Consider the following 21,684-nt stretch of genomic DNA (forward strand, 5'->3'; position numbering starts at 1 on the left):
AGCTACACTAGTGCTCTGAGATGGAGAATCCACATGCAGGCCTCTGCCAGAGCTGAGATGCTTACAATGCCACTGGATCCACAAGACTCCTCACCCACTGGCCTGTGATCTTCCTGCATTTGGCATCATTGCATGTGTTTCATGAGTCTGAAGAAGACTTTATAAATTGGTGTGAGGCATATGGGCTAATATCGGGCTTATGACCTTGATCTGGACGGGACTGAAATGTTTTCTCAGTATTCAATTACTCTTGTATATAAAACTTTCTTATACACATGAGTGTTGTCTATACATTTTGTTTCTCTACTATGCCAAGACTAATACAGCTATTATAAAAACTGAAATGACCAATTTGACTAGATGTAATAACAATGAAGATGGGCATAAATTAGGACCTGGTAATATGTTTTCCTAGCTGTATAGAGAGGCAGCAAAAGGTTTGTGGGGAAATTCCATCCTTCTGTGAAGGGGGCTTTTAGAAGCAATGACTCGATGGCAGCAAAGAAGAAAATCAACAGAATGAGTATTACTACGGGTGCTTAGAATATGCTGTTGCTCAGATGAATGCTTAAAAATAAAAAGATGTGTAAATTTGTGATTCCCACAGTTTCATCTTAGAGACAACCCCATTACAAATGCCATTTTAACAACTAGTTCACTGAAGTTAATGAAAAAGTAGGCACTGGTTCTGCTGAGGCAGTACACACTGGCTGACATCTACTATTGTCTTCAGGAGCATAGAAAGCCAGAATGCTCCTTAGAATGAAGGATGGGGAGACTGTTTCACATACTGTGGACAAGTGATCAGTAAGGAAGAATCTCTGGAAAAGGTCATCATGCTTGGTAAAGTGAAAGGAGAGTGAAAAAGAGGAAGGCCATTGATGAGATGAATTGACACAGTGGCTGTAACAATGGAATCAAACATGACAACTGTGAGGCTGGTCAAGCACCAAGCAGTGTTTTATTCTATTGTATGTTGGGTCAAGAGGAGTCAGATTGACTTGGTGGCATCTAATAACACTGTAGAGTGTATTCATACAGTGGAGTAGGATACAACAGTTACAATGAATGAATGCATATTATCATTTAGACTTTTGAAAACTGTAATATTGAGGAAAAAAGGGAACTAAAGAAGGATGATATGTGCCAAATGATACAGCTTGTGCTAACCTCATCCAAAGATTGTACATATTATTTATGGAAGCACAAACCAGTATATATGGTAAACACATGCACACTGATTTTAAACACTGTATTAGTGTGTTGACTAGAGAAAAAAATTCACTGACACTTATATATGCATAAGAGAGAATTTTATATCAAGAAGTAATTATGTATCAATAAGATATCCCAGCCCAGTCCTGATCAATTCCATAAGTCCTATATTAACCTATATGTCCTATACCAATCTACAAATTCTCTTCAGACTCACACAACACATGCAATGATGCTGAATGCAGGCAGAACATGAGCCATTGGGTTGAAAATCTTGTGGATCCTGTAGCAATGGAAGCATCTCCAGAGCTCTGGCTGTCATTAGCGTGACTCCACGTGGCTTGTCAACAGGCAGGTGGAGCAGAGAGAGTGTGTGGATCTCCTCCCAGGAGAAAAGGAGGAAGTTTCTAGAATCCTCCTGGTGAGTGTTACCTTGTGACCTGATTGGCAGCTAGACTCCATTCCTGCATTCTATTTATCAAGTGGACATGAAATTAGATGACTAGCACAAATACTATCTCTATTATCTGCTAAGTTCATGAATAGGACAGGAGTTCAAAAAATTTGTAGAAAAAAATGGAATTGAAAGATAATAGGATATAAACTACATGCCAATAAAATTGCTGGGGGGGAAAATCTAAGATCTTTTAAAAATGCTGTAAGAAAGGGATTTGGGCAATGGGTGAAAATACTTTATGAATTTGTAGTGGAATTCTAGGAACATGAATGTGGTGAACATTAAGTAGCTAGATAAATAAGTGAACAATCTTAGAGGAAAAAAAGATAATGGAGTTTTTGAAGCACCCTCTTCTATGAAGAAGAGTATGTATGAACTTCAGGATAGTCTTCAGGAGTTTCCAGGGAAATGGGGCTTCGTTGCTTAATTAGGATGGTCTTGGGCAAAGTAGAAGTTAGTACCCCTAAGGAGAAAAGTGTAGACCTTCACCTATTACTATAATATTTTATTCACTTAAAAAATTAAGTATCTGAGCCATATTTTAGCATGCATTGAATGGGAGGGGTCAGTATGTGGACATTTTATATTATTCTTGGTAAGTCTTATATTCTGGAAAACACTTAAAATTAAAATAAATACATGAAAGATAGTTTGATGATGACTACCATGGAATTACTAAGGCACCTTGTGAACATCAAGATTTCTATTCTGGGTCCAGAGTATAGCAAACGCCATGATGAGACCAAGATGCTGCTGAAGGTTTTGGTCCTCTCTGATCACATGTGGCTAATTTATAATACTAGTTTAAAATAACACCTGTGCTATTTTATAACGTGTTATTTCAGAATAGAATGAGAGAGGAGATCAGAGAGCAATATGCCTTTTGGATTGATAAGACAGGGTACTAGAGATTGATGCTATAAGGAAATTGAACTACTCCAAATTAATTTTGAAGTTTCTGTTTTGAGTAAATGGGTGCCGGGTGGATTAGTCAATAGTTCAGGCAAGTGGGAGCTTATTTTTGTTTATTTATGAATCTGTGGTGAAGAATTTCAAAGACATTATCTAAACATGTGAAACTGTTCACTGTTATTACTGTTGGTAGGTGCCATCGAGTGCTCTGCCCACAATACGTTCTCACCCATAGCGACTCTGTGCACAATAGAATGGAGCACTGCTCAGTCCTGCACCATCCTCACAATTGTTCCTGATGGGAGCCCATGGTGGCAGCTACTGGCCTATTCATCTTCCTGAGTGCCTTCCTCTTTTTGCTGCCCCTCCCCTTCACCTAGCATGACGTCCTTCCAGTGACTGGTCCCTTCCGACAGTATGTCCTATGTATGCACGTAAAGACTTGCCATCCTTGCTTCTAAGGAGCCTTCTTGCTGGTCTCCTTCCGAGACAGATTGGTTTGGTCTTTTGGCAGCCATGAGTACATTGAATACTCTTCTCTAGCTTCACAATTCAAATGCATCAATTCTTTGTCAGTATTCTCATTCCGTGTCCAACTTTCATATGCATATGAGACCACTGAAAATACCATGCTTGGGTGAGGCGTACCTGAGTCCTCAAAGAAGCAGCCTTCTTCTGCAATAGTCTAAAGAGGTCTTGTGCAGTAGATTTACCTAATGCAACTACTCATCTGCTGGGCTCCTGACTGCTGCTTGTGTGAGTATTGGTTGTGGATCCAAGCAAGACAAAAATCTGTGACAACTTCAATCTTTTCTACTTTTATCATGATGTTACCTATCGGTCCAGTTGTGAGGATTCTGTTCTTCTTTACATTGAGTTGTCATCCATAGGCTGTAATTCCGTGTGTGTGTGTGATGGGTATTTATTTAACTATTTACTTATAAACGTACACTAAGATCATTTCTCCTTTTTAAAAACAATGTCAACAATACTATAGATCATGCATGTAGGAAGGATAGTGATGACAATGATAATAACAATAGTGAGAAACATTTAAAATACATTAAATGCTACAGAACTTGTAACACCTGAATTGAGTGCTTTGGAGTTACACATGCTAATAGAAATTTCATAGTAAATGTAAATAAGGTTGGGTAGTCTAATATAGAAGCTGATAAGAAAAGCATTAATGTAAAAAATAGAACAAAAAAACCCCCAAACACTAAGTCACTAAGTGCCCAGAATTATTCTACTCAGTGTGTGTGTGTGTGTGTGTGTGTGTGTGTGTGTGTGTGGTCTCATCATCTTACAACACAGTGGGTTTTTCTTTTTGCCTTTTATAAATTTAAAAGTTTTATTGTATATTAATAAATCATTTTATTGGGGGCTTTTACAGTTTTTATAATAATCCATACATCAATTGTATCAAGCAAATATGTTGTCATCTTCATTTTTTCTTATTCTTAAAAAAGCATATTAATTGTATGCTTTGAACTTTTTAAAAATCATTTTATTGGGGGCTCATACAATTCTTATCACTATCCATGCATACATCCATTGTGTCAAGCGCATACGTACATCTGTTGCCATCATAATTCTCAAAATATTTGCTTCCTACTTGAGCCCTTAATGTCAGGTGCTCATTTTCCCCCTCCCTCCCCACTGCCCCCTACCTCATGATCCCGTCATAATTCATAAATTATTGTTATTTTGTCATATGTTACACTATCCGATGTCTCCCCCGGCCTTTTTCTCTGCTGTCCTTCCCCCAGGGAGGAGGCTATATGTAGATTCTTGTAATCAGTTCCCCCTTTCTATCCTACGTTCCTTCCACCCTCCAGGCATCACCACTCTCACCACTAGTCCTGAAGGAGTCATCTGTCCTGGATTCCCTGTGTTTCCAGTTGCTATCTGTACCAATATCCATCCTCTGGTCTAGCCAGATTTGTAAGTTAGAATTGGGATCATGATAGTGTGAGGGAGGAAGTATTTAAGAACTAGAGGAAAGTTATATGTTTCTTCGTTGCTACCCTGCACCCTGACTGGCTCATCTCCTCCCGACAACCCTTCAGTAAGGGGGTGTCCGGTTGGCTGTCGATGGGCTTTGAGTCTCCACTCTGCACTCACCCACATTTACAATGATATGATTTTTTGTTCCTTGATGCTTGCTATCTGGTCCCTTTTACACCTCATGGTCACACAGGCTGGGGTGTTTTTCCATGTGGGCTTTGTTGCTTCTGAACTAGACAGCCACTTGTTTATCTTCAAGTTTCCAAGACCCCAGAAGCTATATCTTTTGATAGCCGGGCACCATCAGCTTTCTTCACCACATTTGCTTATGCACATGTTTGTCTTCATCGATCGTATCAGGAAGGTGGGCGTCATCCTCATTTTTAAAGCATTTTCTTTCTGTTTGAGCCATTGGTATCAGCTCATCTTTTTTTCCCTCCCTCCCCTATCCTCCCACAACCATGGACCCCTGATAAATTAAAAATTATTATCCTTTTCATATCTTACACTGCCTGCTGTCTCCCTTCACCCACATTACTGTTGTTCATCCTCTTGGGGAGGTCGTGGGGATTATACATCAGTCATTGTAGTTGGTTCACTGTTTCTCCCCCTACCTTCCCCCTACACTTATGGTATCGTTACTCCCATTGCTGTTCCTGAGGGTTTATCTGTCCTGGATTCTGTGTGTTGAGAGTTCTTATCTGTGCCAGTGTACATGGTCCGGTCTAGACAGATATGTAAGCTAGAACTGGGGTCATGATAGTGGAAGTAGGCGGCGAGCATTAAAGAACTAGAGGAATGCGTGTTCTGCGGTGCTGTTCTTCACCCTGGCTGTTTCGTTCTTTCCTTGGGACCCCTCTGTGAGGACTGTCCAATTATCTACAGATGGGCTTTGGGTCTCCTCTCCGACCCCATCGTTTGCATCAATACATTTATTTGTTTTGGGTCTTCTGATGCCTGATACTTTATCCCATTGACACCTCGTGATCACACAGGCTGGTGTGCTTCTTCCATGTGGACTTTGTTGCTTCCCTGCTAGATGGCTACTTGTTTACCTTCTAGCCTTTAAGACCCCAGACGCTATATCTTTAGATAGCCAGACACGATCACCTTTCTTTACCATATATGCTTATGTACCTATTTGGACTTCAGTGATAGTGTCGGGAAGGTGAGTATCACAGCATACTGGGTAATTAGAACAAAGTGTTCTTGCCCGGAGGATGTACTAGAGTAGAGACCCAATGCTACCTGAAACTTCGCATTTACATGTATGTACATAAACCTATATACCTATCATTATACATTAATTTATTTACATATATGCATGCCTATATTTATGTCTCTATAAATGTCTTTTGCCTCCTAGGTCTTTCCTCCTGTCCCACTATCATGTACATCTTTCATTCAACTCTCAATATTTTCTCTCAGCTACCTTGGACTTGATCAAATATCATCAGGTATTCTCCGCTCTCCTAACCATTGATTTAGGTCTCTTATTGTTCTATTGTCCCTGGATTTGTTGGTTCCTCTCCCTTTCTCCCACCTCTTCCTCTCCCATGTCCCCTCAGAGATGTCAGCCCTGTTGTTTTTCCCTTGGGATTGGTATCCTGCCCATCATATATTGATAGACATGAGAAAAAGAATAAGAAAAAAAGAAAGAAAAAGGGAAAAGAGAAAGACAGAAAAATAGCCCAACCCTATAAATAGTTCCAGATCTGTCTGCTGATCCTTCTGAATGTTTTCCAATCTGATCTGGTGAAGTGCCATGTCCTGCACACTGATTCTGATGTTTATTTTGGGGATTCCTCAAGTACTTCATGGTTTTGCTCCCCTTGCTGTTCTGTTGTGTTCCCTTCATGTTTCACTCTGGTGTGTGTGTGTGTGTGTGTGTGTGTGTGTGTATTGGAGGTGGGCGTGGGTGGTGTCAGACCGGGCACAAGGTCCACTCTGTGTCTCCAGTGCTGTCCCCTGTAGCCCTGTAAGTCAGTGCAAGGGGTGGGAGGTATCATGTCTGGTGATGGGGCCAGCCCCACAGTCCTTTCTGTGCACTGGCTGCTCCAAGCAGGAATGTCAGCCTAGACTTTTGGTGAGCCAGGTTCTCTCTCTCTCCCTCTCCCTCTTTCTCTCGCTCCTTTCCCCCTCCCTCTCTGAGCAGACCATCACTCTCCCCAGACTGTATCTTCAGTGCTGTCCTTTGTAGTGCATCTTCTGGGGAGGGGCTCAATGTGGCTGAGACTGGGGCTGGTCCTGCAGACCTTCCTGTTAGTTCACTGCTTCAGCCAGTATGTTGCCCTTGTGACTTATCACCCCAGGTTGAGATCTGTCCCTTTCCTTTGGAGACATGAAAAATAGCCTCCCCCTGTGTGGGTTATTGCCCTTTTCCCCAACTATCCACGTGCTTCCCCCACCTTTTTGCCCCTCTTTCCCCTCCTTTTCAGTTGGCTACCATATGCGTTCCTGGGTTGGAGCCAACCCTGCTAGAGTCCTTGGCCCTCACCTGAGAATTTATGCATTTGGCAGCTTTTCCAATATGTCCCTTGTACCTTTTAAGCTTACCTCAGTGGACTCAAATTATACTTGTCCTTTTGTGCTTGACTTATTTCTGTTAGCATAATCTCCTCCAACTCTTCCCATGCATCGATGTACTTTATATATTATTAGCTGCCTTTTTTAGTGATGCATTGTACTCCATTGTATGTATATATCACAGTTTTGGGTTTTTTTTAATTAATTAATTAATTTTTAATCATGTTATTGGGGGCTCGCACAACTCCTATCACAATTCACACATACCTCCATTGTATCAAGCACACCTGCATGTCCGTTGCTACTAGATTTTTAATCCATTCATCAGTTGATGGAAATTTAGGTTATTTGCAATTCCTTGCAATTATGAACTGTGCCGTGATGATTATTGGAGTGAAATGTGTGGTCATTGACTGTTTCTTATGTTCAGTAGGGAGATTGTTGTATCATTTGGCTTGATTTACATTTGTTATATAGTTATCGCCATATTGATTTCCATAATGGCTGCACATACCTAGAGGACCATCAGGAGTGGATGAGAGTTCCTATCTCACCACAGCCCCTCCAACACCTGTTGCATTCTGTTTTATTGAATTGTGCTATCTTTGAGGGTGTTAGATGGTACTTCATAGTTGTTTAAATTTGCATTTCCCTTATGGCTAATGGTCAGGACATTTTTTTCATATGGTTGTTGGCCATTTGGATTGCTGCCCTTATGAAACTTCTGTTCAGGTGTTTTGCACATCTCCTCAATGGGTTATTCTATTTTTTTCTTATTGTAGGCTGTCAGAGTGTTTTAGATTTTAGTAATAAAGCCTTTGTCTGATGTGTCATTGCTAAAGATGTTTTCCCAGTGGGCTCTCTTATTACTCTCTTGGTGAAGTCTTTGATGTACATGGGTGTCTTATGTTCAGTATATCCAATTTGTCAGTTTGTGCTTCCTATAAGTTTGTGTCCTTCCCTACTTCCAATAGCCTATGAATTTCCTGCACCACTGTTCTTAGATTTGTCCCAATTCCCTCACTGATAACCTGAATGGTTTGGGTTTTACCTCGAGGTCTGTGGTCCACCTTGAATTTATTCTTGTGCATGCAATGAGGCATGTGTCTTGCTTCAATTTTCTGCAGGTAGATATCATATTTTTTCCAGCACCACTTGTTGAAGAGGGCATCATCTTTCCATTTGATATTTTTAAGCCTTTATCAGAGATCACTTGTCTGTATGCTGATGATTTCATATCTGGGGTTTCAGTTCTTTTCTACTGGTCTGAATATCTGTCATTATACTGGTACCACACTATTTCGACCACTGTGCCAAAGCAAGCCTTCTGATTTTGTCCTTCTTCTTGAGGAGTTTTCTACTAATTCTGGGCTTCTTCCCTCTCTCTATGAAGTTGGTAGTCAATTTTTCCAATTATTTGAAGAAGACATTGGTATTTGTATCGGGATAGCATTAAACTTGCATAGTGCCTTGGGCAGGACTGATATCTTAATTATATTAAGTCTTGCAACCTATGAGCACTTACAGAAGTCACTCTTGATTTCTTGTAATAGTACTCCTCGTCCAAATCTTTTGTTTCTTTGGTAAGGTATATCGCTACATATTTCACTTAGTGCTTCGCTATTGTGAAAGGTACTACCTTTTTGGTCTCTCCCATGGACTTGTCTGATGTATATAGCAGTCCAATAGACTTCTACACTTGATCTTAGCCAAAAGGCCGAGAAGCGATAAGAATCCAATAGACTTCTGTGTGTTGATCTTATATCCTGCTACACTGCCATATTCCTCTATTGCTTCTAGTACTTCGCTTGTGGAACTTTTGGGGTTTTCTATGTAAAAAATCATATAATCTGCGAATAATGATAACTTCACTTCTTCTTCCCCCAGATGAACATATTTGATGTCTTTCGTTTGCCTTGTGGTTTTAGCTAGGCCCTCCAGTACAATTTTAAATAGAAGTGGAAACAAGGAGAATCCTTGTCTGGTCCCCCTTTTCAGTGGGATTGTTTTTGTCTGTTCCCAATTGACTACCATGTTGGCTGTTGGTTTTCATATATAGCTTGTATTATATTGAGGAATTTTCTTTCCTTTTCTATCTTCTTTAGTGTCTTAAATAGGAATGAGTGATGGATGTTGTTGAATGCTTTTTCTGCATCTATTGATATTATCATGCAGTTTTTAATCCTTTTTCTTGTCAATGTGCTGACTTCACAGAAAGAATTTGGGAGTTTCCCATCTTTTTCTATGCTCTGAAAGAGTTTGTGTAGGATTTATGTCACATCTTCCCAAAGTAGTTGGTAGAATTCTCCTGTGAAGCCACCTGGCCAGGGGGATTTTTTAGTTGACATTTTCTTGTTAACCTTTTCTTTTCCCCCTATTGTTATGGGTCTGTTGAGTTGCTTGTCCTTCATCTGGGATAGTCTAGGGAGGGGTTGTTTATCTAAGTATTTGTCCATGTCTTCCAAGTTGTTGAATTCACTGGAGTATAGGCCTTGTTATACTTTGTAATTATCCTTTTAATTTCATTAGGGTCCATTGTGATTTTCTCTGTTTTATCCCGCATCCTGACTATTGATATTTGTTCTTTTTTCCTTTGGTTAGTTTGTCACTGGTATATCTATTCTGTTCATCCTTTCCAAGAACCAGCTTTTAGCTGCATTGAGTTTTTTTTTTGTTTTGTTTTTGCATTTTTTCTTATTTCTCATTTATTTCTGCCCTAGTTTTTATTATTTTTTTTTTTTGTTATTTGTGGGATTGTCCTTTTGACTATGCTAATTTCTGGAGTTTTGTGTGAGCGTATCGATTACAAGTCTCTCCTCCTTTTTCATGTGTGCATTCCTCACTATCAAGCTTCCTCTGATAACTGCCTTTGTTGTATCCCCAAGGGTTTGGTACTTGGTGTTCTCATTTTCATTGATCTCTAGAAACTTCCTGATTTTATCTCTGTTCTCGGTCAGTACTCACTCAATTTGTGGTAGAGAGTTATTCATCCTTCAATTGCTTGCCCCTGTTTCTTAATCCTCCTTTTATTGATGTCCACCCTAAATGTTGCAGTGGTCTGAGAGGGAAATCTGAATGACTTATATGTGCTTGAACTTACATAGGCTCCACTTGTGCCCCAGCATGTGGTCTATCTTACAATATGTGCCATGTGGGCCTGAAAAAAATTATTTTTTTGATTTTGCATTTGGGTCAAATCACCTCATTGTAGATTTTAATTCTGTAGGTTCCTTATTAAGCTTCTTTCCCTGTGATCTATCTTTCTCAGAGAGCAGTATATTAAAGTCATCTACTATAATTGTTCAGCCTTTGCTTTCTTTTTAATCTTTAGGAGCACTTGATTGATGAATTTTGTGAATCTCTTTTTGGGCATGTAAATGTTTATTATGGTCACTGGTTCTTGGTCTACTGATCCCTTGAGCATTATATAGTGCCCCTCCTTATCTCTTGTTATGAATTGCAACTTGAGATCAATTCTGTCAGAGATTAGGATTTCAATTCCTGTTTTTTTGGAGTTGTCATTTGCTTGGTATATTTTTCTCTAGCCTTTGATTCTCAGCGTGTTTCTGTCTGCAAGGTTGAGATGTGTCTCTTGTAAGCAGCAGATCTATGAGTTGTGTTTTCTGAGCCAGTCCATTAGTCTGCTTTCAATGGATGAATTCAGTCCATTGATATTCAGAGTTATAACATCCATCAGTGGGCTCTGTGATGGAATCACATACTTTTCATGTTGGGTGTTTTCCTACCTCCCTTTTTTTCAATGTATTGTGTGAATAAGTGTGTCATTCCTTTGCCTAATTTTCACCATTGAGGCCATGTTATCTTGGGGGCTATTTTACATGTGTTGACTTCTGGGTGGAGTTACCTTATGAGGTGGTCTCCTGTTTGTGCTCGGTGGTTTTTGTTCTAACCGCACTGGATCGGCAAGGAGTTTTTGTAGAGCTAGGTTTCTTTTAGTATATTCTTTGGGTTTTTCCTTGCGGGAAGACTCACCTCTCCATTTATCTTGATAGATAATTTGGATGGATAGAGGGTTATTGGGTTTGCATTGTTTTCTTTCAACTTTTGGAGGATGGCCCACTCTATCCCCTTCTTCATGGTTTCTGCTGATTAAATCTGAGCATATTCTTATGTGGGCACCTTGATATGTGACTGCCTTTTCCCCCCCAGCTGCTCTATGATTTTCTCCTTTTCCTCAAAGTTGGATAGTTTAATTATTATATGCCTTGGAAAATTATTCCTTGGATTCAATCTAACTGGTGTCCTCTCTGGCTTCTGGATGGATGCCTGATTCTCATTCATTAAGCTGGGGAACTTTTCCTCTAGGAATTCCCTTGTTATTTTTGCTGTTGGCTTCTTTGTTGTATCTTGTTCTGGTAATCTAATAATTCTAATGCTGTTCCTTGTCATAGCATCTGGCATTGTTCTCAAACGTGCTTTGGTTTCTTTGATTATCTTGTTTGACTGTCTTTCCCATTTGTTGGATTCTGCCTGGCTTTCCTCAAGGTCACCTATATGATTCTCAACTTCTATTAAGCAGTTGTATAAGCTTGTTATCTTGTTATTTGCTTTTGTTACCTCATTCCTTAACTCTTGTATGCATATTTGGTGCTTGTCCCTTAACTCTTGTATTTCCTGCGAGGCCTTGTTTCCTCTATCATCTCATCCTTTTTCTACAATGCTTCCCTCATGTCCTTTATGGTTCCAAACATTATTCTGAAGATTTCCTTTTGTGGTGGCTCCACTTCTGCTTGTTCTAAGCATGTCATTAGATTCAGGCCTTCCTCTGACAATGCCTTTTGTATCTCCTGTTTTTTTCATTGAGGTTGTTGCTGTCTTCATGTTGTTTTGGAGGAGCTTGGCGCCATTTTCCAGAGAGCCTGAGTAAAGCCAACTATTCTGGATGGTCGGTATAGCATGGGGGAAACCTCATTTCTACCAGTAGAAGTGCTGGGAAAATGCAAGGAATGTCCTGTTGCCATGGGAAGGGGTGTTGGATAGCAGTAGGAAAAGCCCCACTGGCATAGGTTATGGATGCCAAACACTGGTGGGGGCAACTGCCAGAGTCACAGGTGGAGCATCATTCAGATGTGGAAGAGGTTACTGCTGCTGTGGGCAGGGGCAATGTGAGGGTGCAGGAGATGCTGGTGCTTGGCCGTGCAGGTGCAGGAGAGTGTGGCACTGTGCTCAAGAGAGGCCGCCTCTGTTGTGGGTTGATGTGCTACATGGCAGCAGGTGCAAATGTGGCTGCTGCAGAGGTGTGAGGGTGTCAGGCAATAGTGGGAAGAGCCCCACTGCCTCAGGTGACTGAATTTACTGTAGGTGGACTGCAAGTCTTCAGCTGGGGCTCTGAGTGAATGGTAGGAGGGACTCAAACTCAGTGGCAGGATTCACTGCCAGGTGGGGAGAGAGGGAGCCTTGGGAGGAGGGAGGAGCTCACAGTGGACATTGCTGCAGGTGGACAGTCAATGTGTGTTGGTTCAGCCCCTGCTGTGCGGGACCCAGTAGGGCAGCTGGCCAGCTTCTGGCACAGTGATCAGGCTTGTGGGTGTTGTAGGATGATTGCTGGGTGGTGACCTCCACAGCATCTGAAGCAGTGCAGCCCAGTCTGGGGACTACCTGGGACCAGGTGGCAGATCCCCAGGGTGTGGGAGTGGTGTTGGATATGGGGGAAGTTGGCCTCCCAGACTGAAAAAGCACTCTGGATTGTCATGGGGCTCTTTTCACTTACCTGAGTCCCCCTCACTCATCCTCCTGGACACTGGGTTCACCAATCACCACAGAGATACAAATGTGGGCTGTTTACCTGGTTGCCATCTTGCCAGAAAACTCCACAGGCTGCAATTGTTGATCTTCATCAGCAAGTGCTTTAAGTCCTCACTTTCAGCAAGTGAAGTCATGTCATCTGCATATACATAGTACATAAACACAAGTAAGCTCATGCTTAACTTTCTTACTGTCCTTGACAACTTCAGTCTTTTTTCCATTTATCCTAATATCTGGTCCTCATGATCTAGTCCTGAGGATTTTGTATTCTTTACATTGAGTTCTAATTCATAGTGAAGATATTTTTAATCACTTTATATACATGTGAAAGTTGGACAACAATTAAGGAACACTGAGAAACAAAATCCATGAATTTGAATTATAGTGCTGGTGAAGAATATTGAAAGTACCATGGACTTCCAGAAAAACAGACAAGTCTATCTTAGAAGTTCATACAGAATTCTCCTCAGAGGCAAGGATGTTGAGACTTGGACATGTTACCAGGAGAGACCAGTCACTGGAGAAGGATATCATGGTTGGTAGAATGGAAGCAGAACACAAAGAGGAAGACCTGTGACAAGATGGACTGACCCAGTGGCTACATCAATCGGGTCAAACATAAAAACCCGGGCTGTCACAGGAGTGGGCGTTGTGTTTTCTGGTGTACATAGGGTCAATATGAGTTTGAACTATCTCGATGGCACCTAGCAACCACAATTTGCTTCAATTACATCCCACAGGCCTTCAATGGATGTAGTATGTCCATCTAGTTCAGCGGATTGCTCAGAACAGCACTTACTGGGTTGAGAGGAAAAAGCTGGTTTAAAATCTGTCTGGCAGTGAATGAGATGTCTTAAGATGAGATACTGGACTGAGGAGGTGGACGAGGAGGAGGGGGCACAGCTTCTGGTGGCTGGGGGTGAGGGGCCGGGAGAGAAGGGGGTGTCCTATCCCGGGGGTGTCCTATCCTGGAGGTGGTGCGGCGCTCTCTTGGCAAAGAGGGGATCAGGAGGTGTGTACAGTAGTGGCAGCAGTGGTGGTGGAGTCCATAGCAGAGACCGTAGGTGTCTGGCCTGCCAGGCCCTGAGTGGAGCGAAGAATTCAGCAGCCTCAACCAGGACTGGGCAGCATCTGAGGGCCAGGAGGATTTGCCAGGGCTGGGGACCTCCCTGAGGCGGAGTTGCAGCTGCTCACAAGTGCTTTCGCATCACCAGCACTTATCTCTGTGAGCTGAGCTTCAAGTTCCTGCTGGCTGGGGCTAGAACCCCCCATTCCCTCTCCCCCATCACTGCCTGGGGATCCCATCGGCCTACACTGCAACCTCATGGAGTCATACCTTGCTGTGCCCCCCACCTGGTCCGCAGAGTCTGATGACCCTAACTTGGCCGCTGTCTTGGACAGGCTGGTAGACATTAAGAAAGGGACACCTTGCTCTTGCTGCATCTGAAGAGAATCCTCTCTGACCTGTGTGAACTCTACAGCCTCCCTCAGCACCCAGAGGTGGAGAGGCTGGATCAGCCCTTGCCGACAGAGGAGTGCACACGGGAATATGTGTCTTCAGAAGATGAAGATGAGGAGATGTCTGAGGACACAGAAGACCTACATCACTATGAAATGAAAGAGGAGGAGCCAGCTGAGGGCAAGAAGTCTGAAGACCATGGCATTTGGAAAGAAAACTTGGTCATATTAGAAAAAAATAAAAACAACCACTGGCAAGATTACTTAAAGGGTGCGTTATCTGGCTTGGTTCAGGCCACTGACTGGCTGATGAAAGAGCTCATGGACATACACCGATCACAGAGTTACAAAAGCAGAAACTATGCAGTGGAACTCGTGAAGGACAGTCTGTATGATTGGAATGTCAAACTCCTCAAAGTTTACCAGGACAACACTTTGTACAATGACCTCCAGAACCTCAAAGAGAAAGAGGGGGTTGAAGTTTTCCTTCAAGGGTAACTTTCCATTTGACCCACCGATCTTCAGGGTTGGGTCTCTAGTCCTCTCTGAAGGTACGTTCTGGTGGAGGCACCATCTGGATGGAAGTCCTCACTAAATAGGGCTGGTGCAGAGCTTGCTCCACAAAGTCCGTGATCCTGCATATCAGTGCCACGCTGGTGAAGGGGAAAACATGCGTGCAGTTCGGAGCCAACAAATCTCACTTCAGTCTGATGAGAATACAGCAGTCCTACAAGTCCTTGGTGCAGAGGCACGAAAAAAATGGTGCTCCACACCCCCAAGGGCAGACAGCTAACCCTGGGGAGCCCGCTCCACCCTCTTCCCCCAGGCACGACTGGACCAATTACCTTTGAATGCTCTATTTGTATCTCACACTGCCTCTGTGGTTCCCTCCCTCCTTTTCTTGGATGGGATAGCTCTGCCTATTGCAGGACAGTAATGGCTGTTCTAAACGCTAAAGGAAAAACAACAGCAGAACTGACTTCCTGATCAACCAACCACCTTGCTGGATCCCTTGCTAGCAGGCATTCTTATGAATGAAACTCTGAGCCTGCTTACGTTGCTGGAACTCAGCTATGAATTTTTAATTCATTTTCTCCTCTTTCATTACTTATTTGGTGTGTTTTTTGTTACAGTGTATGATGGGGTGTAAATGGGAAAATATATCTTTGAGAAAACAATTACAGTTTGTTAATTAGGAAAATAAGATGAGATACTGAAGGAACATGTTAAGGATGAGATCCCAGGGATATTAAGGAATACAGGCTAATCTCTCCCCTTTCTACATTTGATTCATGCCATTTCAACCAACTTACAAATATTTTACATTCCTTCCAAAGTTCGCTGTAGTTTGGAAGCTCCATGGAATCCTATTTAGCAACATTCATGCCTCCACCGAGTGATGCGTGGTGACTCCTCATGAGATACATGGTTGAGCATACACTGGACCCAGCTCTCTACATGGACAGTGAACATTCTGTCACTGAACTATTACTTCCCTTTTCTCACCCCTTAAATTTTGTTCTATGGTTGCCATTACGTTATCCTTTCTCCACCCTATTTCCCCCACATCTTAAATTCTCTTCTATTTGTTACATTCCACATCATGAAAGGAGTCCAGGTGGCCTCGTGGGATGAGCTGCTCCAGGGGAGAAAGGTGAGAGTGTCCATTTTCATGAAGCTTGGGAGAACAAAGGAGTACTTCTATCCTGTCCAATCGGAGTGCTATGGGTCACAGTCAACTGGAAGGCAGTGAATTTTGTTGTTGTTGGTTTTGGTTGATGCACTGCGAGGACAAGAAGTGAATAAGTCAACCCATTGTTGAAGCTAGAGGATCGACCAGACTTCATGGTCCATAAGGGGAAATTCAGTAACTGCTCGTTAGGAAAATCAATGCCAAGATTTCGTGGAAAAACATAGTCTTTTTTGTAGGTTCTAATTAGATATGTATTATCCAGATAAATATTTTCTTTGTAAAACCAAGGCATCATTCGAACGTGTTATTAATCCTGAGATTATCCTTTTCAGGCGATATAGATTATGTAGCATTAGAATATAAAGAGAATTCTTTTATGGAGCCAATCATCGCTTTCTGTTCTCATGGTTTATTGCAAATTTCAGTCAGATGGTGGGGACTAGAATTCAAATGCCAATTTAATGATAATGATTAACCTCTTGTCATGATTCTGAAGTAAATGTGTTATATCAATGAGGCAATACAATCTGCCAGCCGAAAACCTTTTAGGTATCAGGCTCTTATGTAACTCTTCACATTACAAGTTCTAGAGGTAAAATGTCTTATGGATAAAAACCGAGGAAGGAAAAGTTACGCACATAGTGACTTACCCCATCACATTGGAAGAATTCTGGCCACCAGCTGCAGTCCCCAGCCATGTAGCTCTCAACTGCATAGATGTTAGGGTGAGCACACCCATATTAATGAACATTTCAGAGGGAGATGATAATCTCATAAAATGTAATAGGATTGATTCCATTTGAGATGGCCACGGGTGAAAGCCTTAGCTATTTAATCCTCAGTAACTCTCTCTGACTCAGAGACAGATTTTTAGCCCCTATATTATTCTTAAGGACCAAGGGAAAGGAGAAAGGTCATACAGGTAACAAAGAGTACTTTGCATATGTTTATTCCACGGCCATAGAGGGTTTTTTTGACTCATAGGGAACCTATATACAAAACCTTATCTTTCTTCATAGGAGAGACTGATCGCTTTCAACTACCAACCTTCTGGTTAGCCATTTGGAAATTTCCCAATAGCTCAACCAAGAAGACCACACACACACACACACACACACACACACACACACACACACACCACAGATGCGGCAAAAACAAAACAGAGTAAATTCTAACAAATTAATTTAAATATGTCTCTGTAATTGCAGGCTGCTAAAAAGATGAGCAGGACTCTACCTTTCCGTATTGTATTATATAAAAAAAAATGTTACCTGTAATTGCAAATAACCAACCAAAATGTATTAATACTACATAGTCTACTACAAATAGCAGGAATAGTACAGGTTCTGCCTCTGATGCACATATTTGAGTGCATTAAATAAATGTGAAAATTTTACTTTCAAGTTGTAACTTCCAGCATAGCCCATGGTTCATCAATCGGTCTGTTGCTCTCAGCCAGGTGCAATTTGCGCGACCACAATTTTTGTGATTCTATTCTACTTAGAAGAAACACAACCAGAATGTTCCTTAGAAACAAGGATGGATACTTTAACTGGCTCACTTTGGACATGTCAGAAGAAATGGCCAGTCGCTAGAAAAGAACATCTTAGTAGGTCAAACAGAAGGTCAACAAAACTAAGGGAAATCTTTCATGAGATGAGGGACACAATAGCCACCCCGATGGACTTACACATATGAACAATCATGAAGATGGCACGAGCCAGGAAATGTTCTGTCATTGCACGGAAAGCCACCAGATGTCAGAGTCTACTTAGTGGCACCTAGCAGCAACATTAGTGATAAAAGGTTGGTAAATACATTGTTGGGTTTGAGTTCCTCTACTATAATGGCATAAACTTAGTTTTCCTAAGATAACTAAGCCTTGGTTTACTAACTTGTTAAGTGAAAATGCTAGCAATAACTTGTCTTTCTCCCTGAACTGGGGTAAGGGATATATAAGGGGGTAACCCCCAAAAAACTGATGCTCATTTGTTTTTTAGATGTGAGGGAGATAGTGCATTTAGAGCGCATCCCACCAGGTCAAACTGTTAATCAAGCTTTCCAATTAGAGGTTCTGAAAAGATTGCCTAACAGTGTGCAACAACACAACAAAAAGCCTGATTTGTGGCAGACAGGGGACTGGTTTTGCCACCATGAAAGTGCACCTGCACACTCAGCCATCTCAGCATGCCAGTTTTTGGCAAAAAACAGCATGCTTCTCTTGCCCCATGCACCTTACTCACCTGACCTTGAACCATGCAACTTCTTTTTGTTTCTGCGTATGAAAAGGGCCATGAAAGGACAGGAAAAAAACCAAACAAACAAAGAAGGTGCCATCTGCCATCCAAACAGATGAGTTTGAAAAATATTTCCAAGAATGGAATCACAGATTTGACAAACATATTAAGTATAATGGAGGGTATTTGAAGGCTATTATAAATAAACAAATAAATAAATGAAATTAGTGGGCGGATATTCCATTTTTGTGGGTGTTTTAGGCAGGGTTCTCTAGAGAGACAAAACCAGATTGCTAATAATTACATACATATTTTTAAAGATATATATATGTATAATACAAGAAATGAACAGTTAAATTATAAAGCAGCACAAATGGCTCAGTGCAATTCACTCCTGAGAGAGAGTTGTGAGACACTGGCAGTCCTTCAAGTCTTTAGGGCCACCAGGTAGTCCTCTGTAGAGAGAGCTAGGCTATCCCAGCACAGGCAGCAAACAGAAAGGCAGGTCACCAACTGTTAGCCAGGTCACCAACTGTCAGTCCCCAGCTCCAGAGATGTACATTCCAATCATGTGGTCTTAAAGGGACCTCAACTTAAAGCGACACGGTCCACAGGCTAAGCATTCCACAGGTAGTGTAGCAAGCATCAACAAGTAGGTAGCCGCACACTGGTCCGATCATCAAAGAGCGAGAGACAAGAAAGGTGAAGCTCTCTGAGCCATTTCTCTCTCCGCCTTTCAATTAATCCCACTTGTGTTTATTGGTCAAGCTGGCACAACAAACTAACTATCTCAGTGGGGTATCCCCTTTTATGAGTATTTGTACAAAGACACACTTTGAAAGGCTTTGAAAATAGTTTCTTTCTCTATTTAGGGGCCCTGGTGGCAAAGTGGGTTCCATGTTGGCTACTAATCAGAAGATCAGCACTTTGAACCCACCACCTACGTCACACGAGAAAGATGAGTGTTTCTGTCCCAATAAAGATTTCCAGCTTCAAACACCCAAAGAGGCAGTTCTGTTCTGTCCCATCAGTGCCCCGTGAGTTAGAATAGACTTGATGGCTATGAATATTAATAATATGAAGAATTCGCTGGTGGTACAAATGGTTAAGCATTCATTGCTGGTTCAAATCTACATGGAAACTTGGTGGAAGGACGACCTTGGCAAAGTGCTTCCAAAAAGAGTACAGCCTAGAAAACACGTTGGGACCATTCTGCTCTGTAGCAGAATTGACTAGATTACATAAAAGCAATGGGGATAATAGATTTTGAAAACATCTGGGTGTTGGGAAAGGAGGAAACAGATGGAGGGCAAAATGACTCCTTCTACATTCCCTGAAAACCCATGACTGGGCTGCAGAGGACCAGTCCCGGTGTCCAGCTCTCTCCTGTCCTCTGGTCCCTGTCAGCAGGAGAATGCCACCTGCTGACACCTGGACGTTCTCTGGAGAGCACGCCCATTCTTGAGTGAAATAAATGGCTTTCTTAATCAAATCTGATTGTGGTTTGATAACTGCAAAGGCAGCTAATTAAGTGTTGTGTCCTGCTGCCCTACGGTTGCTGAAAGCATAATTCAGTCAGAATAATTTGCATTAAGTATACAAATCTTCCATTACCCTAGGCTGGCTTGTAATGTATGTTTGAGGAAGAAGTCAACTGAAAGACGAAGGAAGCAAATCTAAAGAGCAACAAAACACTCTGATTTATGAAAAATAATACCTGTAATCACAAATTGGGGGGGTATTGCTTTTGTAAATGGAGTCACTGTTTTGTAAATGGAGTCACTAATTGCCCTTTTAAATTTTATTTTATGAACAAATTTGTAGAACTATATCTTGTCCATAGAACTGATTCTTCTCCATTGATTTAAAAAAACAAAACAAAAATCAAACTCCCTGCCATTGAATCTATTTTGACTCCAAGCAACTGTTTATGGCAGAGTAGAACCTCCCATGTGGATTTCCAAGACTATACCTCCTTGCAAGAGTAGAAAGCCCAGCCTTTCTTCTGAAGAGCAGCTAGTAGCCTTGTGGTTAACAGCCCAATCTGTAACCACTGGGACTCCCTTCTCTATTGATTGTGTGTCAACAGCTGATGCGCCAAGTAGTGTTCTAACTACTGGTCATTTCAGCAGAGTGATCATGGCATACTATAGATTAGCACTTGATCGAATGTAAAATTTTAGAATTTCCCTAATTAGGCGTTTTAAAAATGTCTTTTAAATAGCGATTCTTTCCACGCAAGACATGAAACTTATGAGAATAAAGGCTGACGGCATCCCTCTGCTGATATTATATATAACCTACATTTTCAACTGTGGACAGATTGAAAGCATTTTCAGGACAGCAAATAAATGCCAGGTGGTATTCGGAATAAAAAGTCATTGATTATAGCAAGGATTAGTTGAGGTCTAACAATCCTAGAATAGATTTCTTTTTCATCTAGCTTGTTGACTTTAAAAAACCAGCTCGTTTTACTTACTTGTTTCCCTTGGTATCTGTAGCCAAACAGGATTTGTCTCTAACTTTGGTTAGAAGGGTTCGTTCCAGGTTGGGCAAAGATAGAGTAAACCGACTCCAGCCCCGGCCTCCCTTTCAATGCAGCTATCCAACCTGGATGGAGTGGATGGAACAGCTAGTTCAGGACTCTGGAAGCAAATAAGACATTGAGAAACAACAACTTCAAAGTATTGCCTACTTTACTGTGAGCTTCCAATCTTTCCTCCTCTATTTACCCCACTCTTACTTCACCGTGGACCAGAACATATTAAGAGGACTCTAAGACACAGACTAAGAGAGGGCAGCATGCAAGGCCTTCGTGTTTGGGGCATCAGGAGCCTACAACTCTAGGAGGAACCATCTGTTCATCGTAGAAGGGTGAAGTGCCAGGAGGCTGGACTAAGTCCTCATTGCTTTCTTTTCTCTCTGCATCCTCCCATTGTTCCACCCTGGAGACGAGCTCAATTGTGGAAGTACACAAAGAGCAGGATAAATATAACCCATCTTTCTCAGAAGAAAACAATGAGGAGGAGCCCCAGGAAGTCGGAAAATATTGGAGAGAATGATAAGAAGGAGGCTCTTCAGTAGAGTAGTTGTTTGCAATCTCGTAGGCTCATCACCAAGTTACACTGCCATGCGTCTAACACTAAACAGTGGATCTCTGATGATATTGTACATAATCTACATTCGAAACAATCATCAGATTGAAAGTATTTGCAGACCAGTAAATAAATGCCAGATGGCATGTGGAATAAAAAGTCATTAGTCATAGCAATGATAAGTTTTGATCTTAACAATTCTAAAAAGGCTTTGAATTCAAGATAGACAATGACCCAGGCTCCAGACTAGCAATCAGTGATGTAAACATAGCAAGGATCTTAACATGAAAGCAGGCTTTGAAAATAGAACTTACA

General features: G+C 41.6%; 1 protein-coding gene and 1 pseudogene across 2 annotated transcripts in view; both read left to right on the forward strand.

Moving 5' to 3' along the window:
* The window catches only part of CYYR1 (cysteine and tyrosine rich 1), a 153,353-nt gene that overhangs the window by 14,946 nt on the left and 116,723 nt on the right, over positions 1 to 21,684 (forward strand). The window lies entirely within an intron of this gene.
* On the forward strand, positions 13,745 to 15,195 carry LOC142438995 (ubiquitin-conjugating enzyme E2 Q1 pseudogene; annotated as a pseudogene).

This window comes from Tenrec ecaudatus, chromosome 2, assembly GCF_050624435.1.
Source record: "Tenrec ecaudatus isolate mTenEca1 chromosome 2, mTenEca1.hap1, whole genome shotgun sequence".
Taxonomy (NCBI): Eukaryota; Metazoa; Chordata; class Mammalia; order Afrosoricida; family Tenrecidae; genus Tenrec; species Tenrec ecaudatus.